The sequence below is a fragment of the Triturus cristatus genome, chromosome 3_2 (assembly GCF_964204655.1).
Source record: "Triturus cristatus chromosome 3_2, aTriCri1.1, whole genome shotgun sequence".
Lineage (NCBI taxonomy): Eukaryota > Metazoa > Chordata > Amphibia > Caudata > Salamandridae > Triturus > Triturus cristatus.
The window spans coordinates 1,168,572,018-1,168,579,596 of record NC_140584.1 but is presented as its reverse complement, the minus strand read 5'-3'; the positions used below and the strand labels follow the sequence as shown (position 1 = coordinate 1,168,579,596).

The window sequence follows — 7,579 nt, the reverse complement described above, 5'->3', positions numbered from 1 at the left end:
TGCCATACCCAGTCGCCCTTGCAGTCCGGCCGAGGGTGAACAGGCGCTCCGAGGCAGCCGCTCGGGAGGTTCCTTCCCCGGGGCTGCCGCTGCTCGCCTCCCTGCTCGACGTGCCTGGGAGCAGCGGGAAGGGGAGTGCCGGCCCAGGCCATCTGGTCACCCTGCTGACCCATAAGGGATGGTGGTCCCTGTACCTTACCCCGGTGGGGCAGGGTCAGGAGGGGGAGGCACATGATGGTGGTGGCGGTGGCCTCTCGCAGGCCCACGTTACCCCCTCCGCATCCCACCTGGCGGCAGAGAGACCCACCCCTGGGTGTGGTGGATGGGGTCCGCGGGTGCCCACGCACAGACAAAAGCTTGGCTCAGATGATGACCAGGTCGTCTACGAATGATTTAGCACCGGGTGCCCCACGAACATGCAGTGCAATAAGGGCGGTGGAGGCGGCCCCCTTCTGTCCACGCTCCGGTCCCCAAGCGAGCGGCTCTACGCATCCCCCCTCCCCCCCAAGAGAGGCCGGCTATCCCAGGCCAAATGAGGCTCCATGGCACTGCGGTATCGTTACGTTTTAGGGGGGATTCTGACTTAGAGGCGTTCAGTCATAATCCCACAGATGGTAGCTTCGCCCCATTGGCTCCTCAGCCAAGCACATACACCAAATGTATGAACCTGAGCAGGATTAGTATTGCAACAACACATCATCAGTAGGGTAAAACTAACCTATCTCACGACGGTCTAAACCCAGCTCACGTTCCCTATTAGTGGGTGAACAATCCAACACTTGGTGAATTCTGCTTCACAATGATGGGAAGAGCCGACATCGAAGGATCAAAAAGCGACGTTGCTATGAACGCTTGGCTGCCGCAAGCCAGTTATCCCTGTGGTAACTTTTCTGACACCTCCTGCTTGAAACACCAAAAGTCAGAAAGATCGTGAGGCCCCGCTTTCACAGTCTGTATTCATACTGAAAATCAAGATCAAGCGAGCTTTTGCCCTTCTGCTGCACGGGAGGTTTCTGTACTCCCTGAGCTCGCCTAAGGACACCTGCATTATCGTTTGACAGGTGTACCGTCCCAGTCAAGCTCCCCAACTGCCACTGTCCTCTGAGCGGGTCGCACCGGGCAGGCGCCGGGCACTTGGAGCCAGAAGCGAGAGCCCCACGGGGCTCGCCCTCCCGCCTCACCAGGTAAATGAAAAAACGATAAAAGTAGTGGTATTTCACTGGCGGCTCGAGGGCCTCCCACTTATCCTACACCTTTCATGTCTCTTCACAGGGCCAGACTAGAGTCAAGCTCCCACAGGCCCTCTTTCCCTGCTGATTCTGCGAAGCCCGTTCCCTTGGCTGTGGTTTCGCTAGATAGTACTATCCAGAATCCTTTGGGGTTATTTGCAGTATGACGAGCAGTGTCGCGACCCACTACGTAAACTATTTTAAGCTCATTCGAGCGACTTTGGGCTGACGAGCCTGGTGTCTGCACCTGCGCGCCTTGAAAGGTACTTTACCTATATATTTTGGCAGTCATCGGCACCCCGCATACCTACCTGCTCCCTGCTGACGAGAGGCAATTACCTCGAAACACGTGTCCAGGGATGGCATTATTTTCATATACTCGTGGCGTAGGCGTACTCACCGCAGCCACTACACTATCCAGAATCCTTTGGGGTTATTTGCAGTATGACGAGCAGTGTCGCGACCCACTACGTAAACTATTTTAAGCTCATTCGAGCGACTTTGGGCTGACGAGCCTGGTGTCTGCACCTGCGCGCCTTGAAAGGTACTTTACCTATATATTTTGGCAGTCATCGGCACCCCGCATACCTACCTGCTCCCTGCTGACGAGAGGCAATTACCTCGAAACACGTGTCCAGGGATGGCATTATTTTCATATACTCGTGGCGTAGGCGTACTCACCGCAGCCACTACACTATCCAGAATCCTTTGGGGTTATTTGCAGTATGACGAGCAGTGTCGCGACCCACTACGTAAACTTTAGATTTAGTTTACCACCCGCTCTGGGCTGCATTCCGCGGGGTGTGCCTCGATCAGAAGGACTTGGGCCCCGTGAGCAGCGCCGGCCAGTCTGTCTTCTGTATGCCACATTTCCCGTGCCCGCCGCCGGGTGGGGATTCGGCACTGGGCTCTTCCCTCTTCCCTCTCCGTTACTGGGGGAATCCTGGTTAGTTTCTTTTCCTCCGCTTAGTAATATGCTTAAATTCAGCGGGTCGCCATGTCTGATCTGAGGTCGTAGTCGGGGGGGAAAAAAATGCCGAAGCGTCGGGGGGAGCCGCCGGGGGAGTCTATGTCCCTGCCGGAGCAGGGGCCTGGTGTCCCGGCAGCGCACGGGCCCTCTTTCCCTGGATCGGATCTGGAGGGCGTTCGACCTCCCCAGGGAGCCGGCCCGGGAGAATTTCACCTCTAGCAGCACAATACGAATGCCCCCGGCCGTCCCTCTTAACCATGGCCCCAGTTCGGAAAACCAACACATTAGAAGTGGATTCCTATTCCATTATTCCTAGCTGAAGTATTCAGGTGACCGGCCTGCTTTGAACACTCTCATTTTTTCAAAGTAAACGCTTCGGACCCCCAGGACACTCAGTCAAAAGCATCGAAGGGGCGCCGAGAGGCTGGAGCTGGGATAGGCAGTAGCTAGCCTCGCGGTGGACCGCCAGCTCGATCCCAAGATCCAACTACAACCTTTTTAACTGCAGCAACTTTAATATACGCTATTGGAGCTGGAATTACCGCAGCTGCTGACACCAGACTTGCCCTTCAATGGATCCTCGTTAAAGGATTTAAATTGTACCCATTCCAATTACAGGGCCTCAAAAGAGTCCTGTGTTGTTATTTTTCGTCACTACCTCCCCGAGTCGGGAGTGGGTAATTTGCACGCCTGCTGCTTTCCTTGAATGTGGTAGCTCTGTCTCAGGCTCCCTCTCCGGAATCGAACCCTGATTCCCCGTTACCCGTGGTCACTATGGTAGGCACAGAAAGTACCATCGAAAGTTGATAGGGCTGACATCCGAATGTATCGTCGCCGTCACGGGGACGTGCGAACGGCCCGAGGTTATCTAGAGTCACCAAAACGGCCGGGCGAGCCCGGATTGGTCTTGGTCTGATAAATGCACGCATCCTGGGAGGTCAGCGCTCGTCAGCATGTATTAGCCCTAGAATTACCACCGTTATCCAAGTAACAGATGGAGCGATCAAAGGAACCATAATTGATGTAATGAACCATTCGCAGTTTCACTGTACCGGCCGTGTGTACTTGCACGTGCATGGCTTAATCTTTGAGACAAGCATATGCTACTGGCAGGATCAACCAGGTACCCCCACCTGCTGATGGGGTGGGTTCGGGGGGCGCGTGCCCATCTCCCTGACAGGCAATCTTCATGCACCCCTCCCTCTGGGAGCCTGCTGGGAGGGCTCGCTGGAGGGGTGGAGAGGTGCGGTCACATGGGCACGAGAGGCCCAGCCATCTCTCCCGGAAGGGAGAGGCGGCCCGAGGCGCAGCCTGAGCGAGATGCAGGGGTGTTAGAGCCTGGCGGCGGCACCCCTCGGAACGTTTGTTCCGAGCTGCTGTGGAAATGTGCTGGGCAGAGAGGGGTGACAGCGTGGTGCACGGAGCCTACGAACCTGCTGGGCAGCAGCATCCGAGGGCCTGGCACCACCCAACCCCTTCCGCTCGGGTCAGACCACTGGGGGGCATAAGCTGCCGAGGCCACTCGGCCTTCGCTCTGCTGGGTAGGGTGAATGGCCTCCCGCCAGGCAACAGGCCCTCGAGTTGGACGGTCCATGCGGGGAGGAAGCTCCTTGCTTGAAACAGCCGAGGCTGGCTAAGCAGTCCATCCCTAAACGGACCGAGAGTGCCCAATCGATCAGAGTACAGCTGGGGCATCCCCTGGCAGGCCGCCCTGCGCAGGGGGTATGCTGGCTTAGCGCCCCTGCCTGCTCCCGGGGCAAGCAGGCTCGGAGAAAAACGACCATTGGGAAGGGGCTGAGAGTTCGGTGCGTACCTGGGCCCTTGGAGGCCCCGGCGGGCGGACCCGGGTGCTGCCTTCCCCCATCTCGGCATCGCTGGACCTCACGGAGGTCTGACTGAGCAAACTCGGAGAAAAAAGGACCATCGGGAAGGGGCTGATAGGCTTGTGCCTACCCGGACTCCTGAGGGTCCCGGCGGTCTGGCCCGGGTGCTTCCTTCCCCCCCCCCCCGTCTCAGCATCGCCAGACCTCACGGAGGTCTGACTGAGCAACCGCGGAGAAAAACGACCATCGGGAAGGGGCTGAGATGCAGGTGCGTACCAGGGCCCCTGGGGGCCCCCCGGGGCAGGCCCAGGTGCTGCCTTCCCCCATCTCAGCATCACCGCACCTCACGGAGCTGAGAGGCAGGCACGGACCCGGGCCCCTTGGAGGCCCCGGTGGGCAGGCCCGGGTGCTGCCTTCCCCTTTCTCAGAATCCACACGAAGGTCTGACTGACCCTCTCCCTACTAATCCGGAGGAGAATTACCCCCCTTTCTTGTAATCCGTGCACACAAGGTGACAGAGGGAACCCAAGGCGTGAATGTGCCTGATCTCCTGGAGCCCAGACTGGGATTCGGGAGGCAAATGAGCCCTCATCGAGGCTTCCAGGGAAACTCGGCCATCTGGTCGCCCCATTGGAAAGCGTTGTGTGCGACCAGATGGTCGGACTGGAAAGGGAAGCCATCTGGTCGCTCTGTGCCCCAACTAAAGAGTGAGCAGGCACCGGGCATGGGGGGCAGAGGCCCAGGGCCCCAGCCATGGAGGCTGCGAGGGGGACCCAACGGGCCCACCGACCCGGGGCCCGCGGACACTTTGAGGAGCAGGGAAGGCCTGCACGGGACCGATGGACCACCGTCCTGGGCCTTTGGCAGAGCGGCAGGCCGGGGGACGGTGCCCAGGGCGGGGGGCCCCGGGACCCAGCCGGGGCTCCCGGGCCCAGAGGTGCAGGGGAAGCCTCCACAGGCCCACGGGACCCCATCCCGGGCACCCTGCCACACGGCAGGACCGAGGACACAGCCCGGGGTGGGGAGGCCACCCTCCCCGGGGCCCCGGCCAGAGCTCCTGAACGAAGCCAAGCAAGGGGAGGCTCTCCAGGCACAACGGAACACCGACCTGGGCCTTTGGCAGAGCGGCAGGCCGGGGGACAGGGCCAGAGCACCCGACCTGGGGCCCGCTGGGGCCCCTGGACCCACCCGGAGGCGAAGGGGAACCCTGCCCGGGCCTGCGGGACCCCGTCCCGGGCACCCTGCCATGCGGCAGGACCAAGGATGGACCCTGGGGTGGGGAGGGGCCCCTGGGAGCCGCTGAACCCAGCCGAGCACGCGGAGGCTTCCCGGGCATGACGGAACTCCGTCCTGGGCCTTTGGCAGGCTGGCAGGCTGGAGGACGGGGCCCAGGGTTGGAGCAACCAACCCGGGGGCCCGGTGGGCCCCTGGAACTACCCGAGGTTCCCAGAGGCGAAGGGGGAGCCTCCACTGGCCCGCGGGACCCCGTCATGCGGCAGGACTGAGGACGGAGCCCGGGGTGGGGAGGCCGCCCTCCCCGGGGTCCCTGGGAGCCCCTGAACCCAGCCGAGCAGGGAGAGGAAGGCTACCCCTCTTTCTGGGAACCAGTGCGCACCGAAAGATGCAATTGACCCTAGGTCCGGACGTGCCCGGCCTCCAGAAGCCCTGGCTGGTATCAGGGAGGCGAATGAGCCCTCATCAGGACTTCCAGGGCAGTCCGGCCATCTGGTCGCCCCATTGGAAAGCATTGCGCGCGACCAGTTGGCCGAGGGGAGAGGTACGACCAGATGGCTGGGACCGAAAGAACTCCCATCTGCCCGCCCCGAGCCTCCGCGGTAGGGCTCCCGCCTGCCCTTGCAGGGCTTGGGGGCTCCGCGTCCTGGGGGTCTCTGGGACCCTGGCTGGGCCTTAGGCACGGGGAGGACCACTGGAGCTCTCGGGCCCAGACGCCCGGGGGAGGACTGCCCGGGACCCATGGAGCCGGTCCCGGCCACTTTGCCACGCCGTGGGCTGGAGGAGGGAGACCCCGGACGGAGGGGAGGTGTTGTCCGGGCATAGCCTATCTGGTCCCCGGCAAAGAAACGCCAGCCCAGAAGTGGTGTTCCAGCATACCCTGCCCCTACTAATCTGGAGGAAATCTACCCCTCTTTCTGGGAACCCGTGCGGACCGCGAGACTCAGGGGACCCTGGGACGAACGTGCCGACATCTTAGAGCACTGGCTGGGATCCGGGAGGCAAATGAGCCCTCATCTGGACTTCCAGGGCAGCCTGGCCATCTGGTCGCCCCATTGGAAAGCATTGCGTGCGACCAGATGACCGAGGGGACAGGTGCGACCAGATGGCCGGGACTGAAAGGACGCCCATCTGCCCTCCCCGAGCTGAGCCATAGCGGTAGGGCTCCCGCTTGCCCTTGCAGGGCTCCGGGGCTCTGCACCAGAGACCCTTGTCCTGGGCAGATGGACACTTAGCAGGATGGGGGCTCCCACACCCTGACTGGTCCCTGCTTCTCAACCCAGCCAGGCAGGGGAGATCGGGGAGCCTGCCTGGGCATGAGGGACCCCTGTCCTGGGCACACGGACCCTCAGGACGTGCGCTCGTTTTCCACACATTTTTTTCCATAATTCTGCGTATTGGCGTTACGCCAATTCCACCCAGCCCTAGTGCTGGCTCCCCTCCTTTTCAACCTGTTCACGGCAGACCTGGGAAAAGCTCTTGTCAAAAGCAGCCTGGCCCGCCCTCGCCTAGGCAACCGATCCCTACACATTCTCCAGTACGCACATGACATAGTCATCATGAATCACACCAAAGTGGGCCTCCAAAGAGCCCTGACCAGTTTACATGAATGCAGCACATCGAATTACCTTACCATTAACTCAGAAAATATCAAGATTATAATAATAGGCAAGCGAAAGCACAAAAGACATATTACATGTACTATAGGCCCCAGGAAATTCAATCCAGTGCAGAAATGCAAGTACTTTGGGGGGGAGGGGGATCTGGTTTACAGAAACGGCAACCTCTGCCCATAAAAAGGAACTGACTAACAAATTGACTGCCGTAACATATGGTCTGATGAAATTGAACAGCAAGTTAAAAAGTCCCTCAGCCTTGGGCATCAGAAAGGTCACTCAAGCTTCTGTTCTCCCAGCACTCTTGTATGGGCATCAAGCGTTTCCTGAAGCATGTTCGGAAATTCTAGAGCGGGCTCAATGTGTGTCTTATTAAACTTTCTTTCTATTTCCAAAACACCTCTCCAGGGCGAGACTGAGGCTGGAGCTCGGCCTGGTCAAACAATCATTAACCCTTGAGGCCAACTTTCTAAAATATTATATCCGAATTCTAAAATCTCCGAGGGACTCCTTAAAGAGCTGCCTCAGACACATATTCGAAAAAACTGGCTCGCCATGGAATAAACAGCTCACAAGAGCCATGACCTCCCTTGAAATTAACAAACCTGCACTCGCTCTCCGTGGCATTTCATACGCCATCTGGAAATCGCGTATTAATAAACAAATCCAGTTAGTCTTGTTCCCGCAAGACCAGGCCACATTAAAAAC

The 7,579-nt window shown here is 59.4% G+C and overlaps 1 pseudogene; it reads right to left on the bottom strand.

The window, feature by feature from the left end:
- Positions 1 to 547: 547 nt before the first annotated feature.
- Positions 548 to 2,244, bottom strand: LOC146859365 (28S ribosomal RNA; annotated as a pseudogene).
- Positions 2,245 to 7,579: the final 5,335 nt, after the last annotated feature.